The 15,658-nt window shown below is 39.9% G+C and overlaps 1 long non-coding RNA gene across 25 annotated transcripts; it reads right to left on the bottom strand.

The window, feature by feature from the left end:
• Window positions 1-616: 616 nt before the first annotated feature.
• LOC127530913 (uncharacterized) lies at window positions 617-15,265 on the bottom strand. 25 transcript variants are annotated; one of them, XR_007937693.1, is made up of 5 exons: window positions 1,255-1,363; window positions 1,090-1,188; window positions 859-990; window positions 760-825; window positions 617-693 (listed from the first exon to the last, which is right to left on the bottom strand). It is a non-coding gene; the product is annotated as an uncharacterized LOC127530913 (long non-coding RNA). The 25 variants fall into 25 exon arrangements; XR_007937688.1 differs by adding an exon at window positions 1,486-1,514 and having other exon boundaries at window positions 679-693; window positions 727-990; window positions 1,255-1,320; XR_007937694.1 differs by adding an exon at window positions 1,486-1,513 and having other exon boundaries at window positions 679-693; window positions 727-990; window positions 1,288-1,320.
• Between the last annotated feature and the right edge of the window lie 393 nt (window positions 15,266-15,658).

Raw genomic sequence — 15,658 nt, 5'->3', positions numbered from 1 at the left:
TAAGTAAAGGTACCAAACCCACAGTAGAAATACTCTGGTTCAAGTATAACACGTGTTGTATTAATACTTTATATTTATACTTTTAGGGATTAATAGAGTTGCATTTTTATAATCGGCTTTGTTACTTTTCCTTCACTAGATCACCACAAAAAAGTTGAAATCACTTCAAAAACATAAAAATCATCATGAAAAGCTGCAAAAATATCAAAAAAATTACACAAGAATGTATAAAATCATCATGAAAAGCTTAAAAAATGCAGAAAATCACTACAAAAAATTGCAAACACACAAAAAGCTGCTGTACTGATGAAGATCTGAGGCCCAGAAATGATGGGAACATGAAGGTGGAATTAAAAATGAGAAGGATTTTAAAGTCCATCCCAGATGACATGAACCTTCAGGAACAGAATCCTGGAGTCTTTATGGAAGGAGGTTGGATTCATTCTTAATCAATAGAACTGGATCAGTTCATAGAACACCAACCAGAACCTCTTCAGAACATCTGGTTCTTCATCTACAGTAACTTTATCAATGATCAGAGTTCTACTTTCATAATGGGAATATTTCCAGAGTTCCAGGTCCTTGAAGTCCTGGAGAACGTCCCCTGGAGAAAGTTCTAGAGTAGACCTACCGACAACTGGAGAAAGTTCTAGAGCAGACCTACCGACAACTGGAGAAAGTTCTAGAGCAGACCTACCGACAGCTGGAGAAAGTTCTAGAGCAAACCTACCGACAACTGGAGAAAGTTCTAGAGCAGACCTACCGACAGCTGGAGAAAGTTCTAGAGCAGACCTACCGACAGCTGGAGAAAGTTCTAGAGCAGACCTACCGACAACTGGAGAAAGTTCTAGAGCAGACCTACCGACAGCTGGAGAAAGTTCTAGAGCAGACCTACCGACAGCTGGAGAAAGTTCTAGAGCAGACCTACCGACAGCTGGAGAAAGTTCTAGAGCAGACCTACCGACAGCTGGAGAAAGTTCTAGAGCAGACCTACCGACAACTGGAGAAAGTTCTAGAGCAAACCTACCGACAACTGGAGAAAGTTCTAGAGCAGACCTACCGACAACTGGAGAAAGTTCTAGAGCAGACCTACCGACAGCTGGAGAAAGTTCTAGAGCAGACCTACCGACAGCTGGAGAAAGTTCTAGAGCAGACCTACCGACAGCTGGAGAAAGTTCTAGAGCAGACCTACCGACAACTGGAGAAAGTTCTAGAGCAAACCTACCGACAACTGGAGAAAGTTCTAGAGCAGACCTACCGACAGCTGGAGAAAGTTCTAGAGCAGACCTACCGACAGCTGGAGAAAGTTCTAGAGCAGACCTACCGACAACTGGAGAAAGTTCTAGAGCAGACCTACCGACAACTGGAGAAAGTTCTAGAGTATACCTACCGACAGCTGGAGAAAGTTCTAGAGCAGACCTACCGACAGCTGGAGAAAGTTCTACAGCAGACCTACCGACAGCTGGAGAAAGTTCTACAGCAGACCTACCGACAGCTGGAGAAAGTTCTAGAGCCGGTAAGCGTGGCTTGAATAAGCGGCAACTTTAATCTCAGCTGCAAGTAGTTCCACGAACGAGGCTCAGCTGTTTTTCAGAGACGCTTATTCAAGCTGCGGCTGAGCGCGCGTCCGGGGGAGATAAAAAGCCCCGACGTGTCGATCGTCGAAATGATGACATTATGTCTGAAAACAGAGCGGAGACTTTCTCTTCGGCGGAGCAGAAACTTCTCACGGAGTTGTACGAGGACTACAGGGAGATTATCACAAGAAAAGGCAACACGGTTGATAAATAAAGCTCCAGACGCTGCCTGGCAAAGCATTGCCGACCGTTTAAATGCGTGTTTATTTTCTTTTTAATGAAGCACTTAGTCTGAGCGTACACACGCACACGTCTGAAAATTTAATTTTCAGAGGGCAAGTTTTTGACACCGATTAGGGATAACCCACAACTGCAGTGGTTGATGACTTTTTTTCCTCACCCTGAAGTTTGTCACACTACTGTGGCCCAGAGATCAATCTGATGAAATAAAGCTTTTAAAACCCATTGAAGACATTTTTTATGTGTGTATAAACATATATATATATGAGAGAAAGAGGCTACAGCCTGGTTTTGTGCAATGTGATGGTGGTTTTCACTTTTTACTCTGGTAGGCCTAATTCATGTTCTTGATGTGACAAATATATATCCACCATAGATGAATAAAGCAGCAGGTAACACCTAAAACCAAAGGAGGAATACTTTGGAAAAAAGGGGCAACTTCATGTGGAGATGTTTCATCAAACACTCAAACTTTGAATGAAAAAGCAGAAAAAAACATGTAGGCCTACAGAGGAGATGTCATTTTTATCAGAGATGATAGTGCTACTGTGGCCTACATTTAAATAAGGGAGAAGACACAAATGAGCTGTACACTAAATAGTTCTCTCATCATTTGGCCTCACCTTTGGATTCTCATCATGATCAGATTGGACCGCTGGTAAAAGGAAGGTATTCTTTATGGAAAACTGTGGCTGTTGTGTCCTGCTTATTTTAACACAATCTGTGCCTATTCCTGTTACGTGTTGACTGCACTTTGAGGGTGAAAGAAGACAGAAAATCAGATATTTCCAAGTATTTACCACTGATGGATTCCAACCCACGGCACAATGAAAAGTAAAACCACATTTAATCTACTTAACTACGCTCTAACCACTGAGCCACACTGTGACAAAATGTGTAATATGATAGAGTTTGATTCACGGTTATTCCGGCGTTATTTAAAAAAGGTCTCAATGTATGTCACCGAACAAGAACATCATTGATTACAGATCAAGATGAATTTAATGTGTAACATGCGGTTCACAGGCGTCTTTCTGAAGCTCGTCAGAACCTTCTCTGACATGGAGCTAAAGTAAGCTTGACTGTTAGCCTGCCCCGGACCAGGCTTGTCGCTCTGGCTGAGTTACCATGGTTACCAAGCCAGGCTAGCCCTAAGCCTTGTTGGTGGAACTAAACTCTCACTAAAGTTAGCAAAGCTGACCGAAATAAGCCAGGCTTAGACCTAAGCCAGCTTTATGGAATACCCCCCAGGTCTTCTCCAGGTCTTCTTGTGTCTCCTTTAGTGCCGTTTTGTGTAGAATAAGGTGGTTTTTATTAAATATATCGATTAAAGGCTTCAGTTTGGGATTTTTTTCCATTGATCCTCCAGAATACGTCCAAAGAAGACTCGAGTAAAGTTTGTGTTCCTGCCGTGTTTGTGTGATGAACGGTGTGGTTTTAGATGTTTTTCTGAAGATCAGCGTCCTCCTAAGGCTCCATTAAATGTGAATCCTTGAGCCTGAGATGAATCATCCATTAGCGTTGATCTGCTAGCCTCCAGCTAAAGGTGAACTCATTACTGCTCAGGTTGGTTGTTGATGGACACCTTAATTACAGTGGAAGCTGATTAATCATGGAGCTGCTTCCTGCCGTGCCTCAGCTGGTCAGAAACACCAGAACCCAGCAGATATCAGCCAGAGGAACGTCTTCTGGAATAATCACAACAATCTAGTTCTGTTTGGTGTCAGAACAAAGACTGATGTCTAGCTAAACCTCTACCTGTAAAACACCTGAATCGGTCCAAATAAAACCAAAGCTGGTAAAAATCCTCCAGAACCAGAATCAGGAGCCTCCTCAGAACCTCCTCAGAAACTCCTCAGAACATCTGGTCCTTCATCTACAGGAACTTTACTCAATTCTGCTTCTTTTTTCACCGATTCTGTCTGTTTTTACTGAGATTTTTTTTTATCTTTTTGTGGAGACGTTATGTCTTTCTGTACTCATTTTTCATCATTTTTTGTGACGAATTTTCATCTTTTTATGGTAATCTTGTGTCTTTATGGAGTAAAATCCCCACAAAATGATGAAAAATGACAAAAAAACACAAAATCCTGATAGTCAAAATTACCACAAAAAGATGAAAAATCACAACAGAAACACATAAAATCATTACAAAAATATTACCACAAATAGACACAAATTTCCCATTAAAATACCTCAAATCCCCACTGAGATATTAAACTCCTACAGAAAGACACATTTTCACAAAAACATGAAAAATCACAATCACCAAAATCACAACAAAAAGATTTAAAAAGATGAAAAATCTCAATGAAAACACAGATCATCACCACAAAAGGGAAAATTACTTTTTTAATCTTCTTTTTTGTTGTGATTTTGTGTATTTTTATTGTAATTTAGCAACTTTATGGAGTGATTTTGTGTCTTTACGTGGTAGTTTTGTGTTTTTATGGTGATTTTCATGTTTTTGTGGTGATTTTGTGTATTTTTGGGGGGTATTGTGTCTTTTTGTGGTGATTTTGTGTATTTTTGTGGTGATTTTGTGTATTTTTGTGGTGATTTTGTGTATTTTTGGGGGGATATTGTGTTTTTTTTGGTAGGGATTTTTGTCGATGTGGTAGTTTTCGCTTTTTTGTTGTGATTTTGTGTGTTTGTATTGTGATTTGTCATCTTTTTTTGGTGACTTTGTGTCTTTTTGTGGTGATTTTGTGTATTTTTGGGGGGATATTGTGTTTTTTTGGTAGGGATTTTTGTCTATGTGGTAGTTTTCCCTTTTTTGTTGCGTTTTTGTGTGTTTTTATTGTGATTTTTCATCTCTTTGTGGTGATTTTGTATCTTTTTGTGGTGATTTTGTGTATTTTTGTGGTGATTTTGTGTATTTTTCTGGGGATATTGTGTTTTTTTTGGTAGGGATTTTTGTCTATGTGGTAGTTTTCGCTTTTTTGTTGTGATTTTGTGTGTTTGTATTGTGATTTGTCATCTTTTTTTGGTGACTTTGTGTCTTTTTGTGGTGATTTTGTGTATTTTTGGGGGGATATTGTGTTTTTTTTGGTAGGGATTTTTGTCTATGTGGTAGTTTTCCCTTTTTTGTTGTGATTTTGTGTGTTTGCATTGTGATTTGTCATCTTTTTGTGGTGATTGTGTGTCTTTTTGTGGTCCTTTTTTGTCTTTACGTTGTAGTTTCATGTGCTCGACGGGATCATTTGGTCTGAAGCCGACGTGCACGGCGAGCCCACGTCCTCTGGAGGAGCTGCTCATTAGAGTTATTGGACTTTAATCAGAGTTAGCGTGTAATTGGTGTGTGGGATTAGATTAGCGGGAATCAAAGCAGGCGTCTCCTCCCACTAACAGGATCAGGGCGGGTTAAAAAAGCGGCAGATGCAAATCCAATCGGAGCAGGAAGTGGACCGGTTGGGAATGCAAAGCGCCCGGCCCGCTTTATGCTAATAGCAGCAAAACATTTCAATGTATTCCTGTCTCGTTACAGTCGGGGCTAAAAGCTTCTAAATCCCTACCATTTACCAAATTAAACTAATTTCAAGTGCTTCCAAAAGGCACGTCTGCAGGCCGGCCTCCAGGAGCTGCAGCAGCGTCCCATTGATCCCCGGATAGTCATGCCTGTCAGGCAGCAGCAGCAGCCATTATCATTCTAATTTTACTGCCTTTTTGCTCCCTAATCTAATTTGCAACGATGCCGGAGCGTTTGGCGAGGCCGCTGCACTTTCTTCAGAATTTCAACAAGGGCATTAAAGCCCCAATTTACATTAATGAAGTGCACATTTAATTAAGGGAGCCCAGCGGAGACGTGTCGGACGCCGCTAGGCTTCTTCATCAACGCTGCTTTTATTGTGGAGCAGAAGCCCTCAGAGTGGAGATAAAACCCTGATGCAGGGCTAAACAGCAGCCGATCAGCAGCCAATAATCAATAAACTGATCATCATCCACAACAACAACCAGTTCAGTTCTCTGATTACAGCTCCTTACATCTGAATTTAAACCAGAAAAGATTCACATTCAGGAGCTGACATCACAGAATTTTTAACCAAAAGTTCCTCAAACTGGTCTAAAATAGAACCATTCATTTAATAATCAACAGCTGATGGATTAAACAGCTGACTGTAGTTTTTACACAAGGACAAAGTCAAACTAAAACGTCCAAGATCAATAAAATGAGTTCAAATTAATCCAAAAAACCACAACAGATCTGTTGAAAATGACTTTAATTTGAAGAAAATGAGCTAAAAATGGTCCAAAGTGAGTCCAGACCTGCTGAAAGTGATTCAGTTTGTTCTGAATGACGTACAACACAAAAAGTCATCCAAAAGGACTCAAAATTCATTCATTACTTCAGAAAATTTATGTCATTAAATTGACACTTTTCAAGTTAAAGTTACGTGACAATTTGTGTCCGTCTGTCCGTCCGCCTGTCAGCAGCATCACTCTAAAACAGACCAACAGATGTGGATTAAATCTTCAGAGAAGGTCAGAAATGACTCAAGGACCAAGTGATCAGATTCTGGCAGTGATGCAGCTTATAGTCTGGATCCACGGATTTATTAAAGATTTCTGTATCGTAGAAGAAGAAGAACGTCTTTATACAGAGTACAACAAAACTGCTGTCATACTGATGGCAGAAGCTGCCAAGGCGCTGACCACGGCTCATCAGGAGCAGTTAGGGGTTCGGTTCCTGCTCAGAGACTCCTCCACATGAGCTCTCCAGACCAAGGATGGAACCACCGGATCACCACTCTACCCACTGAGCCATGCCGCCCCATCACTGGCAGATAGCAGCACGGCCTCACTGTAACCATGACAACCAGTGAACACTAGCTGATTGTGATCCTACTACAGATCCACCTCTGAGGACTTATCAGGACTTATCCATCAGAAATGATCCACAGACTGATCTCTGAGGGCTTTTCTTGTTTCTGTAAATTTGATCCACAGTGAAGAGAAATGAACCAGGAGTTAAAACCACTCATCTGGGTTTTGTCTCATTTTTTATTTTATTTTGTTCTATTTTTTTTATAACATTTTCTTGTAGTTCTTTTATTTTCCTGTGAAATTGATCATTTAGTCTCTTTGATTTATTTTTGTCTTGTTTTGTGTCTGATTTTTTTTTTCATTTAAACTAAACTTTTAAACATCTGAGTAACTAATTTTTCATTCTGGATGATTTTAATCAGATTCTGAGATGTTTCAGATCAGCTGTTCGTCATTCTGGACCAGCTGCTTTGGTCATTTTAGACACATTGTTGAATTTTTACATTTAAATGACATTTTTAAACAACTTAGTAAGCAAAACAAATTTCTGTGTCATTTTAGACACATAGCAATTTTTTGGTAGTTAACTATTTTTTGAGTAATTTTGGACATTTTTAGGCCCTTTAGATGAGTTTTAAGTGAGTTTGGACACATTTTTGACATTTCAGACCAGATTTAGTCATTTTAATCTACTTTGGAGCTGATTTATGTAAATTCTGAACCTCGTCTGAGTCCTGCTGATAAAAGACGTCTCTGGTTCTGTCTTCATGTTGTTCTGTCTTCATGTTGTTCTGTCTTCATGTTGTTCTGTCTTCATGTTGTTCTGTCTTTATGTTGTTCTGTCTTCATGTTCTGTCTTCATGTTGTTCTGTCTTCATGTTGTTCTGTCTTCATGTTGTTCTGGTCTTCATGTTGTTCTGGCTTCATGTTGTTCTGGTCTTCATGTTGTTCTGGTCTTCATGTTGTTCTGGTCTTCATGTTGTTCTGGCTTCATGTTGTTCTGTCTTCATGTTGTTCTGTCTTCATGTTCTGGTCTTCATGTTGTTCTGTCTTCATGTTGTTCTGGTCTTCATGTTGTTCTGGTCTTCATGTTGTTCTGTCTTCATGTTGTTCTGTCTTCATGTTGTTCTGGTCTTCATGTTGTTCTGGTCTTCATGTTGTTCTGTCTTCATGTTGTTCTGGTCTTCATGTTCTGGTCTTCATGTTGTTCTGTCTTTATGTTGTTCTGTCTTCATGTTGTTCTGGCTTCATGTTGTTCTGGTCTTCATGTTGTTCTGGCTTCATGTTGTTCTGGTCTTCATGTTGTTCTGTCTTCATGTTGTTCTGTCTTCATGTTGTTCTGGTCTTCATGTTGTTCTGGTCTTCATGTTGTTCTGTCTTCATGTTGTTCTGGTCTTCATGTTCTGGTCTTCATGTTGTTCTGTCTTTATGTTGTTCTGTCTTCATGTTGTTCTGTCTTCATGTTGTTCTGGTCTTCATGTTGTTCTGTCTTCATGTTGTTCTGGCTTCATGTTGTTCTGTCTTCATGTTGTTCTGTCTTCATGTTGTTCTGGTCTTCATGTTGTTCTGTCTTCATGTTGTTCTGTCTTCATGTTGTTCTGGCTTCATGTTGTTCTGTCTTCATGTTGTTCTGGTCTTCATGTTGTTCTGTCTTCATGTTGTTCTGTCTTCATGTTGTTCTGGTCTTCATGTTGTTCTGTCTTCATGTTGTTCTGGTCTTCATGTTGTTCTGTCTTCATGTTGTTCTGGCTTCATGTTGTTCTGGTCTTCATGTTGTTCTGTCTTCATGTTGTTCTGGTCTTCATGTTGTTCTGGTTTTCATGTTGTTCTGTCTTCATGTTGTTCTGGTCTTCATGTTGTTCTGTCTTCATGTTGTTCTGTCTTCATGTTGTTCTGGTCTTCATGTTGTTCTGTCTTCATGTTGTTCTGGTCTTCATGTTGTTCTGTCTTCATGTTGTTCTGTCTTCATGTTGTTCTGTCTTCATGTTGTTCTGGTCTTCATGTTGTTCTGTCTTCATGTTGTTCTGGCTTCATGTTGTTCTGGTCTTCATGTTGTTCTGGCTTCATGTTGTTCTGGCTTCATGTTGTTCTGGTCTTCATGTTGTTCTGTCTTCATGTTGTTCTGTCTTCATGTTGTTCTGTCTTCATGTTGTTCTGGTCTTCATGTTGTTCTGTCTTCATGTTGTTCTGTCTTCATGTTGTTCTGGCTTCATGTTGTTCTGTCTTCATGTTGTTCTGGTCTTCATGTTGTTCTGTCTTCATGTTGTTCTGTCTTCATGTTGTTCTGGTCTTCATGTTGTTCTGTCTTCATGTTGTTCTGGTCTTCATGTTGTTCTGTCTTCATGTTGTTCTGTCTTCATGTTGTTCTGGTCTTCATGTTGTTCTGTCTTCATGTTGTTCTGGTCTTCATGTTGTTCTGTCTTCATGTTGTTCTGGTCTTCATGTTGTTCTGGTCTTCATGTTGTTCTGTCTTCATGTTGTTCTGTCTTCATGTTGTTCTGTCTTCATGTCTTCATGTTGTTCTGTCTTCATGTTGTTCTGTCTTCATGTTGTTCTGGTCTTCATGTTGTTCTGTCTTCATGTTGTTCTGTCTTCATGTTGTTCTGGTCTTCATGTTGTTCTGTCTTCATGTTGTTCTGTCTTCATGTTGTTCTGGTCTTCATGTTGTTCTGTCTTCATGTTGTTCTGTCTTCATGTTGTTCTGGTCTTCATGTTGTTCTGTCTTCATGTTGTTCTGTCTTCATGTTGTTCTGTCTTCATGTTGTTCTGGTCTTCATGTTGTTCTGTCTTCATGTTGTTCTGGCTTCATGTTGTTCTGGTCTTCATGTTGTTCTGTCTTCATGTTGTTCTGGTCTTCATGTTGTTCTGGTCTTCATGTTGTTCTGTCTTCATGTTGTTCTGGTCTTCATGTTGTTCTGTCTTCATGTTGTTCTGGTCTTCATGTTGTTCTGTCTTCATGTTGTTCTGGTCTTCATGTTGTTCTGTCTTCATGTTGTTCTGGTCTTCATGTTGTTCTGTCTTCATGTTGTTCTGGTCTTCATGTTGTTCTGTCTTCATGTTGTTCTGGTCTTCATGTTGTTCTGTCTTCATGTTGTTCTGGTCTTCATGTTGTTCTGTCTTCATGTTGTTCTGTCTTCATGTTGTTCTGGTCTTCATGTTGTTCTGTCTTCATGTTGTTCTGTCTTCATGTTGTTCTGGTCTTCATGTTGTTCTGTCTTCATGTTGTTCTGTCTTCATGTTGTTCTGTCTTCATGTTGTTCTGGTCTTCATGTTGTTCTGTCTTCATGTTGTTCTGTCTTCATGTTGTTCTGGTCTTCATGTTGTTCTGTCTTCATGTTGTTCTGGTCTTCATGTTGTTCTGGCTTCATGTTGTTCTGTCTTCATGTTGTTCTGTCTTCATGTTGTTCTGTCTTCATGTTGTTCTGGTCTTCATGTTGTTCTGTCTTCATGTTGTTCTGTCTTCATGTTGTTCTGGTCTTCATGTTGTTCTGTCTTCATGTTGTTCTGGTCTTCATGTTGTTCTGTCTTCATGTTGTTCTGGTCTTCATGTTGTTCTGGCTTCATGTTGTTCTGTCTTCATGTTGTTCTGTCTTCATGTTGTTCTGGTCTTCATGTTGTTCTGTCTTCATGTTGTTCTGGTCTTCATGTTGTTCTGTCTTCATGTTGTTCTGTCTTCATGTTGTTCTGGTCTTCATGTTGTTCTGTCTTCATGTTGTTCTGTCTTCATGTTGTTCTGTCTTCATGTTGTTCTGGCTTCATGTTGTTCTGTCTTCATGTTGTTCTGGTCTTCATGTTGTTCTGTCTTCATGTTGTTCTGTCTTCATGTTGTTCTGGTCTTCATGTTGTTCTGTCTTCATGTTGTTCTGTCTTCATGTTCTGGTCTTCATGTTGTTCTGGTCTTCATGTTGTTCTGGTCTTCATGTTGTTCTGTCTTCATGTTGTTCTGGTCTTCATGTTGTTCTGTCTTCATGTTGTTCTGGTCTTCATGTTGTTCTGGCTTCATGTTGTTCTGTCTTCATGTTGTTCTGGCTTCATGTTGTTCTGGTCTTCATGTTGTTCTGGCTTCATGTTGTTCTGGTCTTCATGTTGTTCTGTCTTCATGTTGTTCTGGTCTTCATGTTGTTCTGTCTTCATGTTGTTCTGTCTTCATGTTGTTCTGGTCTTCATGTTGTTCTGTCTTCATGTTGTTCTGGTCTTCATGTTGTTCTGTCTTCATGTTGTTCTGGTCTTCATGTTGTTCTGTCTTCATGTTGTTCTGGTCTTCATGTTGTTCTGTCTTCATGTTGTTCTGTCTTCATGTTGTTCTGGTCTTCATGTTGTTCTGTCTTCATGTTGTTCTGGTCTTCATGTTGTTCTGGCTTCATGTTGTTCTGTCTTCATGTTGTTCTGTCTTCATGTTGTTCTGGTCTTCATGTTGTTCTGTCTTCATGTTGTTCTGTCTTCATGTTGTTCTGTCTTCATGTTGTTCTGGTCTTCATGTTGTTCTGTCTTCATGTTGTTCTGTCTTCATGTTGTTCTGTCTTCATGTTGTTCTGGTCTTCATGTTGTTCTGTCTTCATGTTGTTCTGGCTTCATGTTGTTCTGGTCTTCATGTTGTTCTGTCTTCATGTTGTTCTGGTCTTCATGTTGTTCTGTCTTCATGTTGTTCTGTCTTCATGTTGTTCTGGTCTTCATGTTGTTCTGTCTTCATGTTGTTCTGTCTTCATGTTGTTCTGGTCTTCATGTTGTTCTGTCTTCATGTTGTTCTGTCTTCATGTTGTTCTGTCTTCATGTTGTTCTGGTCTTCATGTTGTTCTGTCTTCATGTTGTTCTGGCTTCATGTTGTTCTGGTCTTCATGTTGTTCTGTCTTCATGTTGTTCTGGTCTTCATGTTGTTCTGGTCTTCATGTTGTTCTGTCTTCATGTTGTTCTGGTCTTCATGTTGTTCTGTCTTCATGTTGTTCTGGTCTTCATGTTGTTCTGTCTTCATGTTGTTCTGTCTTCATGTTGTTCTGGTCTTCATGTTGTTCTGTCTTCATGTTGTTCTGTCTTCATGTTGTTCTGTCTTCATGTCTTCATGTTGTTCTGTCTTCATGTTGTTCTGTCTTCATGTTGTTCTGTCTTCATGTTGTTCTGGTCTTCATGTTGTTCTGTCTTCATGTTGTTCTGGTCTTCATGTTGTTCTGTCTTCATGTTGTTCTGTCTTCATGTTGTTCTGGTCTTCATGTTGTTCTGTCTTCATGTTGTTCTGGTCTTCATGTTGTTCTGGCTTCATGTTGTTCTGTCTTCATGTTGTTCTGTCTTCATGTTGTTCTGTCTTCATGTTGTTCTGGTCTTCATGTTGTTCTGTCTTCATGTTGTTCTGGTCTTCATGTTGTTCTGTCTTCATGTTGTTCTGTCTTCATGTTGTTCTGGTCTTCATGTTGTTCTGTCTTCATGTTGTTCTGGTCTTCATGTTGTTCTGTCTTCATGTTGTTCTGGTCTTCATGTTGTTCTGGCTTCATGTTGTTCTGTCTTCATGTTGTTCTGTCTTCATGTTGTTCTGTCTTCATGTTGTTCTGGTCTTCATGTTGTTCTGTCTTCATGTTGTTCTGGTCTTCATGTTGTTCTGTCTTCATGTTGTTCTGTCTTCATGTTGTTCTGGTCTTCATGTTGTTCTGTCTTCATGTTGTTCTGTCTTCATGTTGTTCTGTCTTCATGTTGTTCTGTCTTCATGTTGTTCTGGTCTTCATGTTGTTCTGTCTTCATGTTGTTCTGTCTTCATGTTCTGGTCTTCATGTTGTTCTGGTCTTCATGTTGTTCTGGTCTTCATGTTGTTCTGGTCTTCATGTTGTTCTGGTCTTCATGTTGTTCTGTCTTCATGTTGTTCTGGTCTTCATGTTGTTCTGTCTTCATGTTGTTCTGGTCTTCATGTTGTTCTGGCTTCATGTTGTTCTGTCTTCATGTTGTTCTGGCTTCATGTTGTTCTGGTCTTCATGTTGTTCTGGCTTCATGTTGTTCTGGTCTTCATGTTGTTCTGTCTTCATGTTGTTCTGGTCTTCATGTTGTTCTGTCTTCATGTTGTTCTGTCTTCATGTTGTTCTGGTCTTCATGTTGTTCTGTCTTCATGTTGTTCTGGTCTTCATGTTGTTCTGTCTTCATGTTGTTCTGTCTTCATGTTGTTCTGGCTTCATGTTGTTCTGTCTTCATGTTGTTCTGTCTTCATGTTGTTCTGGTCTTCATGTTGTTCTGTCTTCATGTTGTTCTGTCTTCATGTTGTTCTGGTCTTCATGTTGTTCTGTCTTCATGTTGTTCTGTCTTCATGTTGTTCTGTCTTCATGTTGTTCTGGTCTTCATGTTGTTCTGTCTTCATGTTGTTCTGGCTTCATGTTGTTCTGGTCTTCATGTTGTTCTGTCTTCATGTTGTTCTGGTCTTCATGTTGTTCTGTCTTCATGTTGTTCTGGTCTTCATGTTGTTCTGGTCTTCATGTTGTTCTGTCTTCATGTTGTTCTGGTCTTCATGTTGTTCTGTCTTCATGTTGTTCTGTCTTCATGTTGTTCTGTCTTCATGTTGTTCTGTCTTCATGTTGTTCTGGTCTTCATGTTGTTCTGTCTTCATGTTGTTCTGGTCTTCATGTTGTTCTGTCTTCATGTTGTTCTGTCTTCATGTTGTTCTGTCTTCATGTTGTTCTGGTCTTCATGTTGTTCTGTCTTCATGTTGTTCTGGTCTTCATGTTGTTCTGTCTTCATGTTGTTCTGGTCTTCATGTTGTTCTGGCTTCATGTTGTTCTGTCTTCATGTTGTTCTGTCTTCATGTTGTTCTGGTCTTTAGGTTGTTCTGTCTTCATGTTGTTCTGTCTTCATGTTGTTCTGGTCTTTAGGTTGTTCTGTCTTCATGTTGTTCTGTCTTCATGTTGTTCTGGTCTTCATGTTGTTCTGGTCTTCATGTTGTTCTGTCTTCATGTTGTTCTGGTCTTCATGTTGTTCTGTCTTCATGTTGTTCTGTCTTCATGTTGTTCTGGTCTTCATGTTGTTCTGTCTTCATGTTGTTCTGGCTTCATGTTGTTCTGGTCTTCATGTTGTTCTGGTCTTCATGTTGTTCTGTCTTCATGTTGTTCTGGCTTCATGTTGTTCTGGTCTTCATGTTGTTCTGTCTTCATGTTGTTCTGGTCTTTAGGTTGTTCTGTCTTCATGTTGTTCTGTCTTTAGGTTGTTCTGTCTTCATGTTGTTCTGTCTTCATGTTGTTCTGTCTTCATGTTGTTCTGGTCTTCATGTTGTTCTGGTCTTCATGTTGTTCTGTCTTCATGTTGTTCTGGTCTTTAGGTTGTTCTGTCTTCATGTTGTTCTGTCTTCATGTTGTTCTGTCTTCATGTTGTTCTGTCTTCATGTTGTTCTGGTCTTCATGTTGTTCTGGTCTTTAGGTGGAACATAAGGACCTGCTGAGGTTTCTGAGTGTTTTATTGAACACAAACAGCCCATGTTGTGTTCCAGGGGATGAAGCCTGGTTGTTGTTCTGTGTTGTGTTGTTGTGTTGTTGCGTTGTGTAGTGCTCCAGGGCATGCAGTCCTGCCGTGCAGTCGTGTCAGGCCGGTCCTGGTCTTTGTGGAGGTGTGACAGGAATGATAAAGGCCAGCAGGGTGGGCTGGTCCGGATCGTTCTGGTCTTTGTGTGTTCTCCGTGGGCTGGAACAGACACACAAAGATCCCGCTGCTCCGCCGGGAAAAGCCACAGTTATAAATTCATCTGTTTGCTCTCTGCTGACCTGAGCTCCCCCCGTCACCCACAATGCATCAGGGCTGTCAGGGCGCCGGCGGACCACCAGATGCTTTATTGTCCCTGTAATTTCCACATAATTAGCCGCAGAGAAAAGTCCGGTTTAATGGCGCTGAATGAAGTTGAGGAGGGGAACCTGCAGCTCTAACCGAGCGAGGCGTTAGTTAACAATCTGTTAACTCCAACATCCAGCACTTTAATGAGCGCCGCCATCAAACACACATTAGCTGCTCCTCATGTCTAATCTGCTTTTGATAATCCACCTGAACGTCCTCCTCAGGACCTAATAGGCTCTAATTACACATATTACTAATGAATTAAAAACACATTTAGCTCTAATTAACCACCAACACACCACCGCAGCCAAGAAAAACCACAACCTCCTCACAAGAACTTTATTAAAGGCCAGAGTTCCACCAAAACCTCCTCAGAACATCTGGTTCTTCATCTCCAGGAATTTCATCAATGATCAGAGTTCTACTAAAAACACTTCTGAGTTCTGATTTTAAGAAATGCAAGTAAAATCTCTAAAAAAAAGTTGGAAAATTACCCCAAAAAGACTCAAAATCACCACAAAAAGTGTCAACACTACCACAAACAGACGCAAAGTGACCACAAAAAGACAAAAAAAATAAGGAAAAGGTGCAAAATCACAACAAAAAGGCTAAAACTACCACAAATGACCTCAAGTCACCACAAAAATAGGTGAATGTACAACAAAAAGACACAAAATCTTCATAAAAAGGGTAAAAATTACCCCAAAGAACATCTGGTTCTTCATCTCCAGTAACTTTATCAATGATCAGAGTTCTACCTTCATACTGGGAAAATTTCCAGAGTTCCAGGTCCTTGAAGTCCAGAGAGGAGAACGTCTCCTGGAGAAAGTTCTAGAGTAGACCTACTGACAACTGGAAAAAGTTCTAGAGCAGACCTACCGACAGCTGGAGAACATTCTAGAGTAGATTGTACAACTGTACAATTGTCAGTCGGTCTACTCTAGAACTTTCTCCAGAAGAACCAGATGTTCTGAGGAGGTAATTTTAACCCTTTTTATGGAGAGTTTGTGTCTTTTTGTGGTATATTCACTTATTTTTGTGGTGATTTGAGATCATTTGTGGTAGTTTTGGCTTTTATTCTTGTCGTTTTGCATCATTTTGTTGTTATTTTTTGTGTTTTCGTGGTAATTTTGCATTTCTTTAAGGTCATTTAGGTCTTTTTTTGATGATTTTGTGTCTTTCTGAGGTGATTTTTGAGCTTTTTTGTTATTTTAGTGTCAGTTTTTAATGTCAGGTTTTACTTTGGTTCTGTGCTATCTGTGGAGGTTCTGTCTTGGTTCTGTGGTATC

Source organism: Acanthochromis polyacanthus, chromosome 18 (assembly GCF_021347895.1).
Source record: "Acanthochromis polyacanthus isolate Apoly-LR-REF ecotype Palm Island chromosome 18, KAUST_Apoly_ChrSc, whole genome shotgun sequence".
In the NCBI taxonomy this organism is placed as follows: domain Eukaryota; kingdom Metazoa; phylum Chordata; class Actinopteri; family Pomacentridae; genus Acanthochromis; species Acanthochromis polyacanthus.
This window is presented reverse-complemented; position numbering and strand designations above follow the sequence as displayed.